This window comes from Amblyomma americanum, chromosome 7 (assembly GCF_052857255.1).
Source record: "Amblyomma americanum isolate KBUSLIRL-KWMA chromosome 7, ASM5285725v1, whole genome shotgun sequence".
In the NCBI taxonomy this organism is placed as follows: domain Eukaryota; kingdom Metazoa; phylum Arthropoda; class Arachnida; order Ixodida; family Ixodidae; genus Amblyomma; species Amblyomma americanum.
In genome coordinates this window covers 54,992,754-55,016,992 of record NC_135503.1, presented here as the reverse complement: position 1 = coordinate 55,016,992, position 24,239 = coordinate 54,992,754, and the positions used below count along the sequence as shown (strand labels likewise).

At 47.9% G+C, this 24,239-nt stretch overlaps 2 pseudogenes; both read right to left on the bottom strand.

Moving 5' to 3' along the window:
* Window positions 1–6,924: 6,924 nt before the first annotated feature.
* On the bottom strand, window positions 6,925–7,094 carry LOC144099594 (U2 spliceosomal RNA; annotated as a pseudogene).
* Window positions 7,095–22,855: 15,761 nt separating this feature from the next.
* Window positions 22,856–23,025, bottom strand: LOC144099602 (U2 spliceosomal RNA; annotated as a pseudogene).
* Window positions 23,026–24,239: the final 1,214 nt, after the last annotated feature.

Sequence of the window (24,239 nt, the reverse complement as noted above, 5' to 3'; positions counted from 1 at the left end):
GATCCATGACCTTGGCCATTGCCTTTTCAACTGCTGCAGCAATCGCATCTGTCAGACTTGAATCCACGACCGCAGTCGTCTGCCGTGCTGCCACACTTGAGTACCCGTACGTCCTTTCTTTAACAATAGCCATAGCCTCGCGCCTTGAGCACCGGCGCTTTTCTAATACTTCCAGCACCTTAACCTCCTCAGCCCTTGCAGGACAATTAGAATATGTGGCGGAGTGACTACCGCTGCACAAGCAACACATCTCATCTTTTGAACACCTTCCTACACGGTCATGATTACCACCACACACACTGCACCTTGAGCTCGACTTGCAGGCGTTCGCGCTGTGGCCAAATCTCCAGCAGTTGCGGCATTGAAGTGGCCTTGAAGAATACGGATCGACCCTGAAAACCAGGGGCCACACCTTCAACTCAGATGGACAGGAGAGACCCGCAAAGGTGGCAATTACCGTTTCAGTTGGAAGTTTTGTTTCCTCAACGACCCGAGTGCACCGATGTACAGAAATCACCCCTGCAGAGGAGAGTTTCTCTAGCGTTTCCTTAGGGCTAAGGCGTGGGTCAACCCCTCGCACCAGCCCTTTAGAGCACGCCAAGTGCGGCGGTATAAATGCGCTTACCGACTGGCTTCCAAAAGCTGTGGACGTTAACAAATCCATGATGCAGGCCTGGTCGGCCGACCTGCACACCACGCCTCCTCTGCCGTACTGTCGGACATCACTGATTTTTAAGAAGTGAGGCGTAATCGCCTGTAGCGCAGTCTGAACTACATCCGGGTTATTCAGTCGAATGGCGCCACCATCCGATGGAACCAAGGCCACGGGAATAGTGCCGACGCCACCCCGAAAGAAGGCGTCCAGGGGAAGTTGGTTAGGGGGGAGGCTGGCCAACCAGGGGGAGTTCCCCTGGCCAGGAGAGGACGTCGACATGCGCCCCTAGCGACCTGCAAGCGCCCTGCAAAAGCGAAAGACAATGAAGCAATCAGAAGCTATTGATACGACCAGACACCGCCCAGTGAGACCACGTCCGCCTGTGGGAACAGGGACAGCTGACTGTGCAAGATGGCCTGAACAGCGACCGGCTCCGTTCGGCGCGCCGCACGCAAGCAGCTTCTCCGCACCACGTGACCAACCACGTGGCGGCGCCACGGTGGCCACGGCGCCGCCACGCTGAAGGCTCGAAATGCTAGCGTAATGAATCTATCGTTACAAAAATTGCGGGTGGTTTAGCATTGCTAACCACGAAATATTGTGCGAATGCAGGTTTTTGCAGGCGGACACCAAAGCGCGACTGAAAGCGTTTTCTTTCACCTTTCGTGACTTGCACACAGACGAAAGTTGACGGAGACGAGGACGTGCAATGCACACCGCCTAACACGAGGTACGTGCCATGTCACGAAGGCAACAACAACACGAGGCGTGATCGGCTACGGCGATAGCATAGTGGGGAGAAAGACGAAGACTGCGTTCCGTTCGGTCGCGATTTTGATGTTCTGCGCCGAAATAGATAAATCGGCCCTAGGCCGAGGTTCTGTTGCGGCGCCTGCCACCAGTAATAATTACCGTACTATTCTGCCCCGCCAGCCTGCTGGTAAGTTACTGGTAAGCGTTTTCCTGCATACGGACATTTCTGGCCGTCCCTATTGTGCCCAGGACTTTCGAAGTGCCTTACGTGGCGTCATAGTCCTAAGTGAAATCACTTCCATCGGACAGATCGAGATGTCCCATGTGTGGATGGTAACGTGCAAGACAGCGTCAGCCAAAGCTAAGCTCGTGAGCTCTGGACAGTTACAGGTGAAGAGCCGCCGTTGTCTGCTCATTGACTCAGAACCGAAGACTGTGAAGCTCAAGCTTTTCTGTAGCGATAGCTACATTACGCTAGCATTTCAAGCCTTCAGCGTGGCGAGGCCGCCACGTGGTGAGGAGCAGCTGCCGGCAGCGCAGAGCGAAACTGAGTGGGGGGAGAGGGGGAGAGAGTGAATGACGTCCAGGGACGAAGATGAAGAAGGAACGCGCAGCGAAACGGAGCCGAAAGACTCATCCCTTTTCTGTTCATGACGAAAAATTCACCGGTGTTATGCTCCCACGTGCTTTTCCTTTGTTTTAACTGCGTTCAGGTGAATAGCCACCCGATTCTTGGCCGATCCCTCAGTGTGGGTATGTGCCATCTTTTGATAGGCTAACAACAACAACAACTGACTTTGCAATTCGACTGAGCGAGTTCCACTCGGCCAGCTGTAGCTATCGCATCACTCCAGGTTTAACCAGAGCTAAACCACAGACAATTTTTTTCGCTCCCAGAGCATCTGGAGGATTTTACAGCGAATGCTGTTAGGCGCCCGTCCTTGGCTTTCTTGTCGCCGTCGGCGGAACCAGCGGGTGCGCTAGCACCCACGGTTGCGCCGGTCAACCTGAGCCACATAAGCCTACGGGTGGCTCTGTTTGGAACAGCCGGCTGCCAGTGCAGGGTTGTAGCACGTGACCTCTACACCAGTGCGCCAGCAATATATCCCCCAAACTAAGCGTCTAAACAGCTATCGCTGAACCTCGCGTTGCACATTCGTAACCGCCTTGTGAGTATTTTACATTCGTGACGGCATTTGAACTTGCGGAAAGGTTTTTGTTGCCTTGACTCTTGTTGATGGCGTCACTGGCAACGACGTGTTTCATTTTTTGGCAGTTTGTGGTCTAATGCCTGGTTTTAGTTTCAGAGAGGCCGCCCTTGTGTCTCTGTTGGCACAATGTTGGGCATATACACCGTCACTGCCGTACTCCTCGGTGCAATGACTGTCGGCGTTTTGACAACAGTACAGCGGGGTGCGTCGTGTCGTATGCTGATAAACTCAACAATGCCACCCATGCCATGGACGACACTTTGCAGGAGCATTTGATGGATGGCGCAGAAGTTTTGGATGCTGCTGGTGGCATGTCAGTCATTACACGTATTGAATTGCTGGCCCTGTTTCTGGTGTCGTTCCTGACGTACAGCGTGAGCCTGCCCAGACTTCACAGACGAGTCAGCTGTCTGCAGATTTCGATCGTCCGTGCCTGGCGGAACACACACCGGAAATACACAGCGGCCACAATGACACTCTTGGTCCGCGTGCCTGCGTTGTTCATGAGCCGGAGTAAATAAAGGGCGGTGTGTGGCTGTGGACAGTCCCTGCACTGCTGCGATTCTTGATGCCTCTGCCGGATGTGCCGTGGAGGCAGACGATTTCCAGCCTGGAACTTCACTCCATGGCGACAACTGTGGCGTGGATGTGCCAAGTTCAAGTGCGGCCTCGAAGCGTGGTGTGTCTCCTCCCAGGAGGACACCGTCCCTACCAAGCACAAGTAGCGCCGGCGAAAGTCTAAGAGCAGGAATTCTCCTCGGCGCTCCAGATCGAGGAAAAATGGTGTCAGTTCTATATGGAGTTCTCTCCTTCCAGGTTGGCGCCAGGCGTCGCGGATGCTTGACTTAAGTACTATATTTGGTCAACATGGCACACGTCCAGCAGTTAATCTTCGCAACACTCAACGTCCGTGGGCTCCGGTCTAAGTATTAACACGTACAGTTGTGCCGACTGTTTTCCAGCAGTCGGCTAGACATTGTGGCTGTTCAAAAGACTAAGATGAAAGTGATTGTATGCAGAATTGGATAAGATGGGCCTTGTGGCCCTTCTTAACAGATTACACCGTATGTGTGTCGCACTCGGTGGGCCTTTCGGCAGGTTTTTTTCTGTTCTTCAAAAATAGTCTCTCTGTTTCTGACTTTATGTACCAGGTGGACAAAGAAGGGCGCCTGATATCTTGCGACTTTCGACTTGGCGAATCGTGGAGATTCATCAACGTGCAGGCTTCCAATAATCGCGTGCAACGAGCAGTTTTCTTTCAGGATATTGCCACTCTTCTAGAATGCGGTCGGTATACGGTAGTCATGGGTGACTGACTGCGTAGTCGACCTGCGCGACCGTACAGGGCTTAGCGAAAACGCCGATAAGTTCCCTGATATTTTATCAACTATCACTGAAAGCGCAGGCTTAAATGATGCCGGATGTCATATCCACCTTCTCATATATTAGAGGAGCCTCACATTTAAGTCTGGATCGAATTTACGTTTCTGCGGATGTCCTTAAAAGGCGAATTTCATGCGATCTCATGCCCATTTCTTTCTCCGTTCATGCTATGGGGATTGCATGGATTGAAGAATGTGTCAGTCCCAATTTTCAGCCGCAGTGCGCACTATGTAAGCTTATTTCTTCGTTGCTGAACGAGGAAGACTTGAAGCAGCGAGTCAGGACAGCTTTGGAATCTTGCTTGATTAGAGTCCCATTATTTGATGCTTGAGAGATGTTTAAACAAGAAGATTTCGTGACTTAGCTATTGAGATCGGCTCCACGAGGTCTTATTTTAAGCATGGTGAAGAGAAACGGTTGCTTCAGAGCCTTTAGAATTTGCACGAACTTGAGTGCGAGTCTCCAGGCTTGTACACAGAAGAAGTTGCAACGGTTCAGTGTCACCTCCAAAGTTCGACACTGAACGCTTTCGGGCGGCCCGCGTACGATCCCGCAGCAATCGTGCTTTGCACTCTGAGGAGCCAACAAGACAGGCCTTGCTTGATGAGCGTCGCCATGTGGTTGCCAAGCGAGTCTTCGAGCTCTACTGTGGTGGCGCCTTGGTCACAAGTACATATGCAATAGTTACTGAGTTTGCAAATCACTGCACCTCTCTTTTGGCTGCTCTTCAAACATGGCTAATGATAATCATGTAGCGCACTGGCTGTGTATGATTACTCCGCTTTTTGAGGATGAGCGCGCGGCAATAAGTGGCCCTTGATTGATTTTGAAGATGCAAGTTCATCTCGATTGCCACTTTCGAAAACCTCGGGATCTAATGGCCTCTCAGGAGAATTTTACAAGATATTTAAATCTGTTTTATCCCCTGTCCTCCTCCAAATTTTTGAGACTAGAATTGATGTGGGTTTTTGGCCACCGTCATTTACCAAAAGCCAAGTTGTCTTAATGCCAAAAACTAAATGAAAAGGTAAAACTACGATTTGTAGATGGCTACAGGCCCATAACACATTCTAATGTTTATTATAAGTTTTTCGCTAAAGTACTCTAAAATCGGCTACACTTGCAATGTCTACTTTGACTGGACCTCTTCAAATATGTGGCTTGAGGGGACGGCAATACAGTCTAATCTATTTGTTGCGCGCACGGTGTTGCAGTATTGCATGCAGTGGCACTCATGAACAATTATAGCACTGCTGCAAATTGACCTGGCAAAGGCGTCTTTTAAATCTTTTCTTTATTTCTTTTAAATCACTTCGATATTGATTCAATTCGTTCTTCTGGGATACGCCTTTGCTACAAACACTGTTCTACGTGTTTGATTTTAAATGGCTGTCTCTCACAACCAATCTGCATTCATTCTTCTGCGAAACGAGGTTGTTCACTGTACCCGCTCTTAATCGCACTGTATACATGGACCCACTTTGCGTAAGTGTTATAAACTGTAGAGCCGTCAGTGGTTTCCGTATGGTAGGTCACGAACTGAAGGTATTTGCTTATGCAGACGACCTCGCGTTTTTCTGCGCTGATAAGCCAAGTATCGATGAGGTTATTCGTTTAACGGAGGACTTTGGTTCAGTGTCAGAAGCTCGGATTAATCGTTTTAAGAGTTGCGACCTCTGGTTTGGAATGTGGGGATCGACACCTGCGTAATAAGCTGGTATGCAATGGACGCGTAGGCCATCTAAATACCTTGGCGTCCCATGAGTGCCTATAAGCATGTGCACATATTGGAAAAACCGTGTGCCAACTCTTCAGCTCTATCCCCAGACTTTTGTTTCCTTTTGTATCGCAATTTTGGCAGGGCGACAGCATGTAATATGTATGTCGCAACTAAATTTGGTATGTACTCAAAATTATTCATTGCACAAAATCCTATATCCAGCGTTCTCGTCACTTTTGCGTGGGATACGTCTTTTGAATCTATGAGAAGTGATAACCATTTCCAGCCTGTAAGCGCTGGCGGCCTTGGTTTAGTCCACCTGTATGTCCGACATATAGTTTAACGTTTGATGTTTTTCCGTTACTCTACAATCCCAATAGTGCGTGCATCCTCGCAAGTCAATTTATTTCGTTTTCTACAGAACCTCACTGCGCCTTCTGTTTCTGATCATCCGTGTTTGTGGGGCTTAAATGCATGATGTGCACTTGGCTGTTCATTTCCTACTTGTTCGTTTCTTCCCCGAGTTCCTGTTTTCAGTGTCCAGGAAACGGTTGTACAAGGATTTAATTTGTATGTCCTTCCTTCCGCCAATGTACTGCTCTGGGCATTTTGGATTACTGGGACACGACATACCCACAAGAGTATGTAAAATGCCCCTCTCGCCGTGTGCCAAGATATTTTTAAGAGCGTTAGCTTTTACTCATCACGTTTCGAGATTTTGTGGGGTCTGCTAGCGCCCTGAGATCACAGCGCCACCTGTGCCAGCAACTAGACAACAGCACATCTCGCATTGATACTTGTAGCACCATCTATAATAGCATTGTAGAAACAACAGCCTGCCGCGTGCCAATGATGACGTAACGGTCCAATATGGTGGATAGAGGTGGAACTATGAGAGTATGACGTCGAAATGACAGCATACTTTCGGTTTCTCGAATCCAAGATGGCGGTCATTAACATTGGTTGTGCCCTCTCATCTATTTCCCCCTCACCAAAAAATATCCTAAAACAGGTAGGAAAACTGTCCCCTTGCGGGACCGCTATACATGTATACATGCTGCTGCTCCTGATAGGAAGAAAGAAAAGGAAGGTGCACGGGCCTGCCTACTGGCTGAAGCCGAGCCACGCTCGCTGCCGCGTGCTGAAAGTAGGAGACTTAAAGGATAGAAGAGCAAAGACAGAAAGGAAAAGCGCGCGGTAATAAGCCCCGGGCCGATCCCGGAGGCAGTGCAATACCGGGACGACCCGTGCCAGAGTGCTTCAAGCTAAGCACTCCGCCATGTTCCAAAAATAAGTTTAAGATCTTGGGTCCAAGGACCCGCAGCAGATGTTAAATCAAGTATCAGATATCACCACGATGTATACATTCGTTCTGCTATATATACTCCGGCAACAACGGGCACCCATCTGGGGACAGTTGTATACCGAATTTGGTAGGCAAATAAAACCCTAAGGTTGTGGTTTAGAAGTAAAACCGCAATTTCATAATAGGTAAACATTGTATACATGCAATTACTAATTGAAGCGTTACCATATCGCACCGCAAGCCGAATTCTAGGCCCACCTTGAGCTCCCAAACGAAGCAAATTTCGTTTGGAACGTATCTTGAGGGGATGCAACTCGACAGTGGGCAGACGTGCATCGTAATTTCTCTGATAGATGGCGTTAGGCGGCGATCGCTCTGCTAGTCGGCAAGTGTGCACGCGTAGCCGAGCATGGTGGAAATCCACCCCGTTTCAAAGGGTTATTACATTCCGTTTCTCGAGACAAGCGGCGCGTTCTTCGCTTTCTTCATTTAGTAAGCAAACAGCTGACCCTCGTTACTTCAACGTCTTCCAGACGGTGGCGGCCTTTTTTAATGCCAAAGCATTTCTTGCCTCATGAGTGGCGTGGACAGGATGTGTCACCACGGGCTGTGGACAGAGCGTGTAATCATTAACTGTCGATCATCCAGTAAGAGTGTAATTATGGTTTATAATGACTATTAATGATTGAATGGAAAATTTAAATTGCCGAATTATTAAATAATCAAATGAGACATTTAATTCGCTATTACTCCGAGTTATTCACGAAATTGGTGAATTACTAGTAATTACTCCAGAATTCAACAAAAAAATAATAACAATGAAATAATTCGATTAATAGTGATAAAATTAAGTATTTAAAACTGCTAACTAGCTATCTATTTAACTGACTAATTAGATAATTCCAACCAGTGATTAATTTTATTACTAAGTAACAGAGGAGGCAACGGAATTCGAAATGCATTCGTATTTCCGCACGTAATGAGAAACATGCTCCTTTTATTTTATTTTCTACATAGCGAAAAAAGGGCACTTTTGTGTCTACGGTAAATTGCCGCCTTTGTGATGCTCCAGAAATGATTGAGTATTGTTTCATCGATTGCAAAGATGCAACACTTTTCTGGGATATCTTGCAGCGGACATTGAACAAAAAGGAGTACCTTTACAGTACTGTTATTCATGTCAATTCCCGTACACCAAAAGTCAGGCCTGCCAAAGCCTCAAAGGGCTTGAGTGGCAGCGCCTGGCAGACAGCGAACATGGGCAAAGCAAAGGAAAAATAGAGATGTTGCAACGAACTCGACAAAAAAAGCTAAACACAGAGAGACAAATATAGAGACATAACTATTAAAACATCAAAAGGGATGACAGCAATATGAAATTAAGACAGTAACTCTAATGAAATAATTGTGGGCCAGGCAGCAACGCCGAAACATACTGCAAAATTTTTTTCAGGGTGTATTTTGTTTTCATGCGGAATACTCTAGGTGGTGAAACAGACAGGTACATAGTATTGACGTGTGCGCTTTCCGTACCGGGTTGAGGAGCGAGGAATGCAGTAAACGGTATTTTGTTCTTAAATCACGTGCAAGAACATACGGAATGATGAACTGACTATACCAGAAGTGTTTAAGCACAATAGTTTCTGTTAACAAAGCGTTAAAACTTGGAAGCTTTAGTCTTCTAAAAATATCAATGTTTTTACCAATGGGCAGGTCGTAGGCAATATTCTTTAAAAGTGAACGCAGAAGTGAATTTACCCTGTGCTGCCAGCGAACCGTGCAGTGACCGTAAACAGTGATTCCGTATCTAAGCACACTATAGGCTACAGCGTGTGTAATACATTTACGGACAGAAAAAGGCATAAAATATCTAATATATACAGGACACACGATACACCACGAAGTCTTTGGCAAACAAAAGGGAGGTGTGTGTTCCAAGAGAGATCACTGTCGAAGATCGGGCCAAGAATTTGACCGAATACGCATATTTTACTGGTAAACAGTTACAATGAAAACAGGAGGCAGTATGCGGACAAACAGGATGACTCAACTCAAATTGTTTTAATGGGTTATGAAAACTTATAAGTTGTGTTTTAGAAGTATTAACGATAAGGTTAGACCTAAACCAGCTTTTTTCATGCTGCCTTCCTCCGCCTGTAATCTCTTGTACAGTCCGCGTTCCACCAGTTAGAAGAATTCCCTTTTGTTGGCCTCACCAGGAACTCCGACTTTTTACGGCTTTCCTCAATAGCCAGACATATGCTTGCTGACTGGTGGACCTCGGCGATGTTAGACACTGGAGCAAGGGCAGAGCGCAACGCCGTCTGAAATCTGTCATAATTTACATGTGACCGCAACTGAGAAGACGCTGGAGTAACACGACATATGATATCAAAATGAATAGGTATATGATCACTTGAGGTTCCGCTATCAACTGTCGACCAATTCGTTACGCCAATTCCAGGACTAATGAACGTGAGATCTAAAACAGATTGAGTGTGTGAGCGAAGATAAGTGGCCGATTCTGAATTTAAGCACATCAGGTTGTGATCAGAAACCCAGTCCCAAAGGCGCTTGCCGCATGTATTAGTCCTAAAACCCCAAGACACATGGTGAGAATTGAAGTCCCCAGCCACGAGAACTGGGTTTTTACAGTTTACGAGTAAAAAGTCCAGAGGTCTAACATCCTGGACTCCATTGGGGAAATAACAATTTGCTATTGAAAATGGAGAGCACCCAGGAAGTACAAAGTCTATTGCCAAAATCTCACAGTCAGGAGACATTTGTTGAAAAGATACCACAGCCCTGTGGCAAAATTTTGAAGAGACTAAAGTTAGTAAACCCCCGCCTCTTGACTGGCGGTCTAGGCGAAATGAACGGTAATTTTTGATATGAAAATGTTTGTCGGTTGAAAGCCACGTTTCTTGCAGAATTATGACATCCGGATTAAGCTGAGTAGAAAGGCAGTGTAAATCTGTGGAAGCGGAAAGAATAGAGCGACAGTTCCACTGCAGAACTCGCAACGACGCTATGGTTGCGAAAGTCTAGCAGCAGCAACTGCCTGCTCCAAAATGGTATCCTTGGGTTTAGTGCCAAGCTGCTGCTTCTTTGATTTGGGCTGGGTGCCCAGAGAAGACAACGAATGAGACATGGGGGACCCACTGCGCTTAAGAAGCCGCGCATCAGGCTCCACCATCTCGGAATCATACATTATATCAACATCCCTCGAAGTGCCCGAGGTAGGTACAGCGGAAGGGACAGAAGTTTGTTCCTGGAGTTGTGATGCTACTGGAATTGGAGACCGGATATTAGGAGAGGGAATTGCTGTCGAAAGAGGTGCCAAACTAGCCTGCACGGCATGTGTAAGCTGAGTCGCTAAAACATTTGTAAGGCACTCCGACATACTAGCGACAATCTTTTCTACCATTTTAGACATCGAAGCCTCCACAGCAGCCGCAATTGCCTGGGACAGGGTTGAGTCTAACATGACACCTTGCCGAGCGGTCACACCGGCATAACCGTGGGCACGTTCTTTGACCTCTGAAGTAGCGTCACGGCGCGAACAGCGTTTCCTGTCAATTATCTCCAGAATTTGAATTTCCTGAGCTCGAGAGGGACAATTTGAGTAGTTTGCAGAGTGAGCACCACCGCAAAGGCAACACTTCTCATTCTTCTCAGTGCAGGTGCTCGTTGAATGACCATCCCCACAGTTGCAACACCTCAAGTTGGATTTGCAACCGCCAGCGCTATGTCCATAGCGCCAGCAGTTGTTACACTGCAGAGGCCGAGATGATAATGGGTCTACCCGAAAAATTAGAGGCCATGCCTTGATTTCAGAGGGGCAGGAAGTGCCGGCAAAGGTAGCAATCACTGATTCAGTGGGCATCCGCACGTTGTTTACATCCCGGCTACAGCGGTGCACAGCAACAACACCTGCAGCCGACAGAAGCTCAAGAGTCTCTGCCGGAGACAGGGAAGAGTCTACGCCTCGTACAATACCTTTCGTGCACGCCAGATGTGAAGGGATGAAGGAACTTACCCGAAGGAAGGCAAAGGATGAGGAGTTTAGTAAATCTCTTACACAGGCGAGGTCTGGCGATCTGCACAGAATCCCGCCGCGTCCAAACTGGCGAACCTCTGAGATTGACTCATAAGAGAAGTTGCCGACTGGAGAGCAGCCCGAACAGCACCAGGGTTGTTCATCTTTATAGCACCACCATCCTTAGGCACCAGCGCGACAGGGATACTGCCGAAACCACTGCGCAAAAAAGCTTCCAACGGTAGGAGATCAGTGGACAGAGAAGCCGACCAGAGGGAACTCCCCTGGCCGGGAGACTGGGTGGACATAGCCCGGGCTTACTGCCTTACCGCGCAAAGACGCAGAGAGAAAATGCCACAATTAGCCACCCGAAACTTAGCCGATCGTTCCCAGCAGAGCAGAGCCGTCGGGGCAGCGATGAACAGGACGAACGCCACTGGGTCGAACGAGGACCTCGAGATGATTGAGTACGTGTGCCGGAGCTCAGAGGCAGCAGCCGTCAGCCGTCACTAAACCTGACAAATGCAATGGCGGCAGCTCGCGTGCTCTCTTCGTTTTTCTGTTGTTGTTGTTGTTGTTGTTGACCTCACACAATGGCACATACCCACAAGGGGGATTGGCCATAACCAGGCGGTGGCTATTTAAATGACCAGTTGCATGTGGCAAGCATGGGATGACCTACCAAAATTTGGATCGCACAGTTTTCGTAGCCGAGGAGGTTGCAGGAGGTTAGGGGGGCATACAAACTAAAATTTAGGCAAAGAAGGGGTAGGGATTACTATAAGTGGCTGTAAAAACCGAAATACAGAAGCTGATAATGGGAGGGGCAGGACGAAAGATCATGAAGGTAGACGTTTTGATTCCAGTAGATAATTTTGAACGGCAGAGCAAACATTCCCATTGGTATGGCCAAGCATAGAAGCGCCAAGAGACAGAACAACCACAGAAGACAGGCGCAAACTGAGATTCTGTATTGGAACTTCTAATAGTCGCCTCCTAATCGATGAGTAACGACGGCAAAAAAGAAGAAAGTGCTCTATTGTTTCCGGCTCCGCACAATACGGACACAATGGGGAGATCGCCAGACCAGGCCTGTATAGGTAAAAATTTAGTTGCGGTACTCGGCAGCGAAGCCTCGTGAAGGAAACTTCAAGATTGCGCGATCGCCAGACTGAGCTTCTCCATGGGAACAGTAGGTGCTGGAAGTCGTCCAAGGAAGTAAGCGCTGATGCACCCAGTTCGTTCATTACGGTGTACCGTCGGAAGCGTGCCGCCGTGATGTAAGCAGTTTTTGGAAGCGGGTCAACAATCGGTCCACTCAGGGCTGCCTTCGCTAAAGCATCAGCTGATTCATTTAATAGAAGACCCCTGTGCCCAGGAACCCAAAGAAATCGAATTAATGTGATGTGTGGAGGGATCAGGAATTTTAGAATGCGAAAGAGCTGCGATTCAGTGGACGCCGAGAGGGAAGTGCATAAAGATAACGAGTCCGTAATTATTATTACTGCTGATAAAGAAATTGGTACCTTGCGCAAAGCGAGAACCACTGCTAGAAACTCAGCCAGATAGATAGGAGTGAAATCTTGGAGACGGAGAGAAAAAGACCAGTCAAGGGACTGGGAGTAAATACCTACACCTGCCTTTTCTGCACACACCGAGCCATCAGTCGCAATTGCAACATGTGAGCTGAAGGTCGACAAATAATCCTGCAACATACCATTTAACCATGAGAAAGGCATTAATTTTGCATTACGTGGATAAATATCATCGTAGATGATAGACACATTTGCAGGGATGGACCGCACCGGAACAATTTCAGGTATTCGCACATTCAGTGGGCCCAGCAAAGATTCAACGAAACAGATTTGGGGAGTTTGAAGGCGAGACCATCCGACACCCAAGAACTCCGCTCGCTGCCTTAGGAAGATCAACGCGGATGCATGCTGGTCCGAGTCGCAAAACTTTAAAAACGTTTGTACTGTCAAAAGGCGAAACCTTGCAGTAAGAGACGGCACCCGCGCTTCCAGATACAAAACATTGTTTGCCACGTATTTAGGGAGGCCCAAACACAGGCGCAGAGCTTCTCGCTCTAAGAGCAGAAGTGGGCGCATTTTGTATGCAGCTGCTCCAGAAAACAAAACGCAACCGAATTCCAAGATTGGCCGGATATACATTTTGTAAATCAGCAGCAGAGCATGTCTGCGCAAACCGCAGCGAGGGCTACTCATCCTTCGCAGAAGGCCTACCGCCCGAATCCCTTTCGCAGCAACCTGATCTATATGTGGCCGCCAAGAGAGAGAGGAATCATAAGTTACCCCGAGATACTTTAGGGAACATACCTGAAGAATGACATGATGACGATAAGACAATGAAATGTGTACCTGTTGAGTAACCGGAAAAGGTAATAAAGCGCACTTGTTTACATTAAGACTTAAGTGTAATTCAGATAACCATCGGTCAAGGGAATTTAAATATGACTGTAAAACCATATACACAGAATGTAAATCACTCGCAGCAGCAAAGAAAGCTATATCGTCTGCATACACGTACGTAGTCACGTCAGGGGAAGTCGGAATCGAACTGAGTAAGAGGTTGAATAGAACAGGGGAGAGAACTGCACCTTGAGGCACACCTCTAGATTGATGAAATTTCCTTGTAGAAACTCCGCGTTGACAACAATAAAATTCTCTGTCAGCCAGGAAAGCTGACACCCATTCCACAAAATAACTTGGCAATCCCAGAGCACGTAGTCTGTACATCAGAGGCCCATGTTCGACACTGTCATATGCTTTCGAGATGTCAAGAGTTACCAGCGCAGCATACTGTCGACGCCGGCGCGCCAGTCGGACACGGCTTTCGAGGTCAGTATGCGCACACCATATAGAGCACCCAGGCTTGAAACCAATCTGACAGGGGTTAAGTAGTCCCTTTTCAGTAATAATGGGCATGATTCGTCCATACAGCACGCGTTCAACCAATTTCACCAGGTTCGATGTCAATGAAATTGGTCGAATGTTGTCTAAGACCAACCCTTCGCCTGGCTTTTTAAGCACCGGGATAATTTTAGAAACACGCCATACATCCGGGATCCATGGGGTTCTAATAGAGTAATTTACCAGCTCCAATATAGCATTGGGGGATTCGTCGAACAGTATTTTAATCATCGCAGAGGTGACACGGTCAGGACCAGGAGCTGCAGAAGGTAACCGATTTATCACCTGGGAGAGCTCAGAAACCGACACATTAAGGAAATCATCATAGTGATTCCCAAGCAGTTGTGGGCGAGAGAGCGCAGCCGAAAAACGGTGTTCCAAGCCTTTGCCAATTTCTTCTAATGACCTGGCAAGCTCTACTGGAGTCAGCACATTAGAGGGGATGTTGTGAGGCGGTGGCAGCCTGTTCCTTGACCTCAGAAAGCGAAACAAGGCTTGTCTGTTATTAGATTTTGATAGATGGGCATAATTCTCTTCATCATATTTTTCTTTTGCCCTAGCGACTGTGCGCTTGAAGGTAGCTGCAAGAAACTTATAATCGATCCAATTCCGGGGACATTGATTATGGATAAGTTTCTTCCAGGCTACCTTGCGCCGCCTATAATCTTTTGAACATTCTGCATTCCACCAAGGGCTCTGAGAAGTGCCTATGCTATCGCACACTGTAAACTCTGATTGCCTCCGTACCCGATCTAAAATAGAGCATAATCCTAACACCCTGCTCTCCTGAGACCAATTCGGCAAAGAGTGTAGTTCTGAACTGAGTGAACTTTTGAACTTGTTGTAATCGACTAGGGTGCAACTGAATCCGCCGATAGAAGTCATCGGACACACAATGTCAAAAGTGAGTGGGAAATGGTCACTGTTTGTGGCACAGTCAACCGGAGTCCAGGAGGAAACTGCTACCCCTGGGGTTGAAAACGTTAAATCCAATGCTGATCGGGAGTGCCCACGGAGAAAGGTCGGAAAACCCGAGTTATGACAGTTCAGGTTATTCACACAAGCCCAATCCCATAAACGCAAACCGCACTGGTCTGTTCGATAACCCCAAGTCAAGTGATGCGAATTGAAATCCCCAACAAGCAACACATGTGATCTGCTGACAGAGAGTAAGGAATCTAATGGCCGTGAGTCATGAACCCCAGATGGAAAATATACATTTGCGACAGTAATGGGATGGAAACCAGGAACTGAAAGATCCACTGCCTGAATTTCGCAATGAGCGTCCACCCGCTGAAACACCAATCGTGCCTTGTGACAAAATCTGGATGAAACCAGCAGAAGCAAACCGCCCCCCCTTGATGGGCGGTCCATTCTAAAAATTCGATAATGTTCCATTTGAAATGAAAACTCTTTCGACAACCAGGTTTCTTGAAGCGCAATGACATGAGGAGAAAATCGATTTGAAAGAGTTACTAAATCAGTGAAAGCTGATTGAATGGAACGGCAGTTCCACTGCAGCACTCTCAGAGACCCTATTCTGGGGAGAGATCTGCAGCAGCAACTGCCTTTTCCAAAATGCTGTGGTGACCAGTTTTTCCTGAATTACTCTTTTTTGTTTTGGATTGAGGGGAGCTAGACGGACCAGCAACGGCTAAAGGAGACCGGCTACGTTTCTGAGCTCGAGCATCGAGCTCCATCAGTTCAACACACCCATCAATTGCTCCGGTCGTGACTTCAGGTACATGAGTTGGAGGCGTGCGCTCTTTTTGCGGCTGCATTGAAACAAGGGAAGGTGTCTCCGCACTGAGTTTAGTAGGTACTGCAGGATCCACGGAGGACTTGAACGCAGCATTGGAGGTCATTACTGAAGAGGTCATTTGCGCCACCATGACTTGCGATATGCACTCTGTTATTGAATTCACTAGCCGATCCATGACCTTGGCCATTGCCTTTTCAACTGCTGCAGCAATCGCATCTGTCAGACTTGAATCCACGACCGCAGTCGTCTGCCGTGCTGCCACACTTGAGTACCCGTACGTCCTTTCTTTAACAATAGCCATAGCCTCGCGCCTTGAGCACCGGCGCTTTTCTAATACTTCCAGCACCTTAACCTCCTCAGCCCTTGCAGGACAATTAGAATATGTGGCGGAGTGACTACCGCTGCACAAGCAACACATCTCATCTTTTGAACACCTTCCTACACGGTCATGATTACCACCACACACACTGCACCTTGAGCTCGACTTGCAGGCGTTCGCGCTGTGGCCAAATCTCCAGCAGTTGCGGCATTGAAGTGGCCTTGAAGAATACGGATCGACCCTGAAAACCAGGGGCCACACCTTCAACTCAGATGGACAGGAGAGACCCGCAAAGGTGGCAATTACCGTTTCAGTTGGAAGTTTTGTTTCCTCAACGACCCGAGTGCACCGATGTACAGAAATCACCCCTGCAGAGGAGAGTTTCTCTAGCGTTTCCTTAGGGCTAAGGCGTGGGTCAACCCCTCGCACCAGCCCTTTAGAGCACGCCAAGTGCGGCGGTATAAATGCGCTTACCGACTGGCTTCCAAAAGCTGTGGACGTTAACAAATCCATGATGCAGGCCTGGTCGGCCGACCTGCACACCACGCCTCCTCTGCCGTACTGTCGGACATCACTGATTTTTAAGAAGTGAGGCGTAATCGCCTGTAGCGCAGTCTGAACTGCATCCGGGTTATTCAGTCGAATGGCGCCACCATCCGATGGAACCAAGGCCACGGGAATAGTGCCGACGCCACCCCGAAAGAAGGCGTCCAGGGGAAGTTGGTTAGGGGGGAGGCTGGCCAACCAGGGGGAGTTCCCCTGGCCAGGAGAGGACGTCGACATGCGCCCCTAGCGACCTGCAAGTGCCCTGCAAAAGCGAAAGACAATGAAGCAATCAGAAGCTATTGATACGACCAGACACCGCCCAGTGAGACCACGTCCGCCTGTGGGAACAGGGACAGCTGACTGTGCAAGATGGCCTGAACAGCGACCGGCTCCGTTCGGCGCGCCGCACGCAAGCAGCTTCTCCGCACCACGTGACCAACCACGTGGCGGCGCCACGGTGGCCACGGCGCCGCCACGCTGAAGGCTCGAAATGCTAGCGTAATGAATCTATCGTTACAAAAATTGCTGGTGGTTTAGCATTGCTAACCACGAAATATTGTGCGAATGCAGGTTTTTGCAGGCGGACACCAAAGCGCGACTGAAAGCGTTTTCTTTCACCTTTCGTGACTTGCACACAGACGAAAGTTGACGGAGACGAGGACGTGCAATGCACACCGCCTAACACGAGGTACGTGCCATGTCACGAAGGCAACAACAACACGAGGCGTGATCGGCTACGGCGATAGCATAGTGGGGAGAAAGACGAAGACTGCGTTCCGTTCGGTCGCGATTTTGATGTTCTGCGCCGAAATAGATAAATCGGCCCTAGGCCGAGGTTCTGTTGCGGCGCCTGCCACCAGTAATAATTACCGTACTATTCTGCCCCGCCAGCCTGCTGGTAAGTTACTGGTAAGCGTTTTTCTGCATACGGACATTTCTGGCCGTCCCTATTGTGCCCAGGACTTTCGAAGTGCCTTACGTGGCGTCATAGTCCTAAGTGAAATCACTTCCATCGGACAGATCGAGATGTCCCATGTGTGGATGGTAACGTGCAAGACAGCGTCAGCCAAAGCTAAGCTCGTGAGCTCTGGACAGTTACAGGTGAAGAGCCGCCGTTGTCTGCTCATTGACTCAGAACCGAAGACTGTGAAGCTCAAGCTTTTCTGTAGCGATAGCTACATTACGCTAGCATTTCAAGCCTTCAGCGTGGCGAGGCCGCCACGTGGTGAGGAGCAGCTGCCGGCAGCGCAGAGCGAAACTGAGTGGGGGGAGAGGGGGAGAGAGTGAATGACGTCCAGGGACGAAGATGAAGAAGGAACGCGCAGCGAAACGGAGCCGAAAGACTCATCCCTTTTCTGTTCTTGACGAAAAATTCACCGGTGTTATGCTCCCACGTGCTTTTCCTTTGTTTTAACTGCGTTCAGGTGAATAGCCACCCGATTCTTGGCCGATCCCTCAGTGTGGGTATGTGCCATCTTTTGATAGGCTAACAACAACAACAACTGACTTTGCAATTCGACTGAGCGAGTTCCACTCGGCCAGCTGTAGCTATCGCATCACTCCAGGTTTAACCAGAGCTAAACCACAGACAATTTTTTTCGCTCCCAGAGCATCTGGAGGATTTTACAGCGAATGCTGTTAGGCGCCCGTCCTTGGCTTTCTTGTCGCCGTCGGCGGAACCAGCGGGTGCGCTAGCACCCACGGTTGCGCCGGTCAACCTGAGCCACATAAGCCTACGGGTGGCTCTGTTTGGAACAGCCGGCTGCCAGTGCAGGGTTGTAGCACGTGACCTCTACACCAGTGCGCCAGCAATATATCCCCCAAACTAAGCGTCTAAACAGCTATCGCTGAACCTCGCGTTGCACATTCGTAACCGCCTTGTGAGTATTTTACATTCGTGACGGCATTTGAACTTGCGGAAAGGTTTTTGTTGCCTTGACTCTTGTTGATGGCGTCACTGGCAACGACGTGTTTCATTTTTTGGCAGTTTGTGGTCTAATGCCTGGTTTTAGTTTCAGAGAGGCCGCCCTTGTGTCTCTGTTGGCACAATGTTGGGCATATACACCGTCACTGCCGTACTCCTCGGTGCAATGACTGTCGGCGTTTTGACAACAGTACAGCGGGGTGCGTCGTGTCGTATGCTGATAAACTCAACAATGCCACCCATGCCATGGACGACACTTTGCAGGAGCATTTGATGGATGGCGCAGAAGTTTTGGATGCTGCTGGTGGCATGTCAGTCATTACACGTATTGAATTGCTGGCCCTGTTTCTGGTGTCGTTCCTGACGTACAGCGTGAGCCTGCCCAGACTTCACAGACGAGTCAGCTGTCTGCAGATTTCGATCGTCCGTGCCTGGCGGAACACACACCGGAAATACACAGCGGCCACAATGACACTCTTGGTGCGCGTGCCTGCGTTGTGCATGAGCCGGAGTAAATAAAGGGCGGTGTGTGGCTGTGGACAGTCCCTGCACTGCTGCGATTCTTGATGCCTCTGCCGGATGTGCCGTGGAGGCAGACGATTTCCAGCCTGGAACTTCTCTCCATGGCGACAACTGTGGCGTGGATGTGCCAAGTCCAAGTGCGGCCTCGAAGCGTGGTGTGTCTCCTCCCAGGAGGACACCGTCCCTACCAAGCACAAGTAGCGCCGGCGAAAGTCTAAGAGCAGGAATTCTCCTCGGCGCTCCAGATCGAGGAAAAATGGTGTCAGTTCTATATGGAGTTCTCTCCTTCCAGGTTGGCGCCAGGCGTCGCGGATGCTTGACTTAAGTACTATATTTGGTCAACATGGCACACGTCCAGCAGTTAATCTTCGCAACACTCAACGTCCGTGGGCTCCGGTCTAAGTATTAACACATACAGTTGTGCCGATTGTTTTCCAGCAGTCGGCTAGACATTGTGGCTGTTCAAAAGACTAAGATGAAAGTGATTGTATGCAGAATTGGATAAGATGGGCCTTGTGGCCCTTCTTAACAGATTACACCGTATGTGTGTCGCACTCGGTGGGCCTTTCAGCAGGTTCCTTTCTGTTCTTCAAAAATAGTCTCTCTGTTTCTGACTTTATGTACCAGGTGGACAAAGAAGGGCGCCTGATATCTTGAGACTTTCGACTTGGCGAATCGTGGAGATTCATCAACGTGCAGGCTTCCAATAATCGCGTGCAACGAGCAGTTTTCTTTCAGGATATTGCCACTCTTCTAGAATGCGGTCGGTATACGGTAGTCATGGGTGACTGACTGCGTAGTCGACCTGCGCGACCGTACAGGGCTTAGCGAAAACGCCGATAAGTTCCCTGATATTTTATCAACTATCACTGAAAGCGCAGGCTTAAATGATGCCGGATGTCATATCCACCTTCTCATATATTAGAGGAGCCTCACATTTAAGTCTGGATCGAATTTACGTTTCTGCGGATGTCCTTAAAAGGCGAATTTCATGCGATCTCATGCCCGTTTCTTTCTCCGTTCATGCTATGGGGATTGCATGGATTGAAGAATGTGTCAGTCCCAATTTTCAGCCGCAGTGCGCACTATGTAGGCTTATTTCTTCGTTGCTGAACGAGGAAGACTTGAAGCAGCGAGTCAGGACAGCTTTGGAATCTTGCTTGATTAGAGTCCCATTATTTGATGCTTGAGAGATGTTTAAACAAGAAGCTTTCGTGACTTAGCTATTGAGATCGGCTCCACGAGGTCTTATTTTAAGCATGGTGAACAGAAACGGTGCGCTTCAGAGCCTTTAGAATTTGCACGAACTTGAGTGCGAGTCTCCAGGCTTGTACACAGAAGAAATTGCAACGGTTCAGTGTCACCTCCAAAGTTCGATACTGAACGCTTTCGGGCGGCCCGCGTACGATCCCGCAGCAATCGTGCTTTGCACTCTGAGGAGCCAACAAGACAGGCCTTGCTTGATGAGCGTTGCCATGTGGTTGCCAAGCGAGTCTTCGAGCTCTACTGTGGTGGCGCCTTGGTCACAAGTACATATGCAATAGTTACTGAGTTTGCAAATCACTGCACCTCTCTTTTGGCTGCTCTTCAAACATGGCTAATGATAATCATGTAGCGCACTGGCTGTGTATGATTACTTCGCTTTTTGAGGATGAGCGCGCGGCAATAAGTGGCCCTTGATTGATTTTGAAGATGCAAGTTCATCTCGATTGCCACTTTCGAAAACCTCGGGATCTAATGGCCTCTCAGGAGAATTTTACTAGATATTTAAATCTGTTTTATCTCCTGTCCTCCTCCAAATTTTTGAGACTAGAATTGATGTGGGTTTTTGGCCACCGTCATTTACCAAAAGCCAAGTTGTCTTAATGCCAAAAACTAAATGAAAAGGTAAAACTACGATTTGTAGATGGCTACAGGCCCATAACACATTCTAATGTTTATTATAAGTTTTTCGCTAAAGTATTCTAAAATCGGCTACACTTGCAATGTCTACTTTGACTGGACCTCTTCAAATATGTGGCTTGAGGGGACGGCAATACAGTCTAATCTATTTGTTGCGCGCACGGTGTTGCAGTATTGCATGCAGTGGCACTCATGAACAATTATAGCACTGCTGCAAATTGACCTGGCAAAGGCGTCTTTTAAATCTTTTCTTTATTTCTTTTAAATCACTTCGATATTGGTTCAATTCGTTCTTCTGGGATACGCCTTTGCTACAAACACTGTTCTACGTGTTTGATTTTAAATGGCTGTCTCTCACAACCAATCTGCATTCATTCTTCTGCGAAACGAGGTTGTTCACTGTACCAGCTCTTAACCGCACTGTATACATGGACCCACTTTGCGTAAGTGTTATAAACTGTAGAGCCGTCAGTGGTTTCCGTATAGTAGGTCACGAACTGAAGGTATTTGCTTATGCAGACGACCTCGCGTTTTTCTGCGCTGATAAGCCAAGTATCGATGAGGTTATTCGTTTAACGGAGGACTTTGGTTCAGTGTCAGAAGCTCGGATTAATCGTTTTAAGAGTTGCGACCTCTGGTTTGGAATGTGGGGATCGACACCTGCGTAATAAGCTGGTATGCAATGGACGCGTAGGCCATCTAAATACCTTGGCGTCCCATGAGTGCCTATAAGCATGTGCACATATTGGAAAAACCGTGTGCCAACTCTTCAGCTCTATCCCCAGACTTTTGTTTCCTTTTGTATCGCAATTTTGGCAGGGCAACAGCATGTAATATGTATGTCGCAACTAAATTTGGTATGTACTCAAAATTATTCATTGCACAAAATCCTATATCCAGCGTTCTCGTCACTTTTGCGTGGGATACGTCTTTTGAATCTATGAGAAGTGATAACCATTTCCAGCCTGTAAGCGCTGGCGGCCTTGGTTTAGTCCACCTGTATGTCCGACATATAGTTTAACGTTTCATGTTTTTCCGTTACTCTACACTCCCAATAGTGCGTGCATCCTCGCAAGTCAATTTATTTCGTTTTCTACAGAACCTCACTGCGCCTTCTGTTTCTGATCATCCGTGTTTGTGGGGCTTAAATGCATGATGTGCACTTGGCTGTTCATTTCCTACCTGTTCGTTTCTTCCCCGAGTTCCTGTTTTCAGTGTCCAGGAAACGGTTGTACAAGGATTTAATTTGTATGTCCTTCCTTCCGCCAATGTACTGCTCTGGGCATTTTGGATTACTGGGACACGACATACCCACAAGAGTATGTAAAATGCCCCTCTCGCCGTGTGCCAAGATATTTTTAAGAGCGTTAGCTTTTACTCATCACGTTTCGAGATTTTGTGGGGTCTGCTAGCGCCCTGAGATCACAGCGCCACCTGTGCCAGCAACTAGACAACAGCACATCTCGCATTGATACTTGTAGCACCATCTACAATAGCATTGTAGAAACAACAGCCTGCCGCGTGCCAATGATGACGTAACGGTTTAATATGGTGGATAGAGGTGGAACTATGAGAGTATGACGTCGAAATGACAGCATACTTTCGGTTTCTCGAATCCAAGATGGCGGTCATTAACATTGGTTGTGCCCTCTCATCTATTTCCCCCTCACCAAAAAATATCCTAAAACAGGTAGGAAAACTGTCCCCTTGCGGGACCGCTATACATGTATACATGCTGCTGCTCCTGATAGGAAGAAAGAAAAGGAAGGTGCACGGGCCTGCCTACTGGCTGAAGCCGAGCCACGCTCGCTGCCGCGTGCTGAAAGTAGGAGACTTAAAGGATAGAAGAGCAAAGACAGAAAGGAAAAGCGTGCGGTAATAAGCCCCGGGCCGATCCCGGAGGCAGTGCAATACCGGGACGACCCGTGCCAGAGTGCTTCAAGCTAAGCACTCCGCCATGTTACAAAAATAAGTTTAAGATCTTGGGTCCAAGGACCCGCAGCAGATGTTAAATCAAGTATCAGATATCACCACGATGTATACATTCGTTCTGCTATATATACTCCGGCAACAACGGGCACCCATCTGGGGACAGTTGTATACCGAATTTGGTAGGCAAATAAAACCCTAGGGTTGTGGTTTAGAAGTAAAACCGCAATTACATAATAGGTAAACATTGTATACATGCAATTACTAATTGAAGCGTTACCATATCGCACCGCAAGCCGAATTCTAGGCCTACCTTGACCTCCCAAACGAAGCAAATTTCGTTTGGAACGTATCTTGAGGGGATGCAACTCGACAGTGGGTAGACGTGCATCGTAATTTCTCTGATAGATGGCGTTAGGCGGCGATCGCTCTGCTAGTCGGCAAGTGTGCACGCGTAGCCGAGCATGGTGGAAATCCACCCCGTTTCAAAGGGTTATTACATTCCGTTTCTCGAGACAAGCGGCGCGTTCTTCGCTTTCTTCATTTAGTAAGCAAACAGCTGACCCTCGTTACTTCAACGTCTTCCAGACGGTGGCGACCTTTTTTAAAGCCAAAGCATTTCTTGCCTCATGAGTGGCGTGGACAGGATGTGTCACCACGGGCTGTGGACAGAGCGTGTAATCCTTAACTGTCGATCATCCAGTAAGAGTGTAATTATGGTTTATAATGACTATTAATGATTGAATGGAAAATTTAAATTGCCGAATTATTAAATAATCAAATGAGACATTTAATTCGTTATTACTCCGAGTTATTCACGAAATTGGTGAATTACTAGTAATTACTCCAGAATTCAACAAAAAAATAATAACAATGAAATAATTCGATTAATAGTGATAAAATTAAGTATTTAAAACTGCTAACTAGCTATCTATTTAACTGACTGATTAGATAATTCCAACCAGTGATTAATTACATTACTAAGTAACAGAGGAGGCAACGGAATTCGAAATGCATTCGCATTTCCGCACGTAATGAGAAACATGCTCCTTTTATTTTATTTTCTACATAGCGGAAAAAGGGCACTTTTGTGTCTACGGTAAATTGCCGCCTTTGTGATGCTCCAGAAATGATTGAGTATTCTTTCATCGATTGCAAAGATGCAACACTTTTCTGGGATATCTTGCAGCGGACATTGAACAAAAAGGAGTACCTTTACAGTACTGTTATTCATGTCAATTCCCGTACACCAAAAGTCAGGCCTACCAAAGCATCAAAGGGCTTGAGTGGCAGCGCCTGGCAGACAGCGAACATGGGCAAAGCAAAGGAAAAATA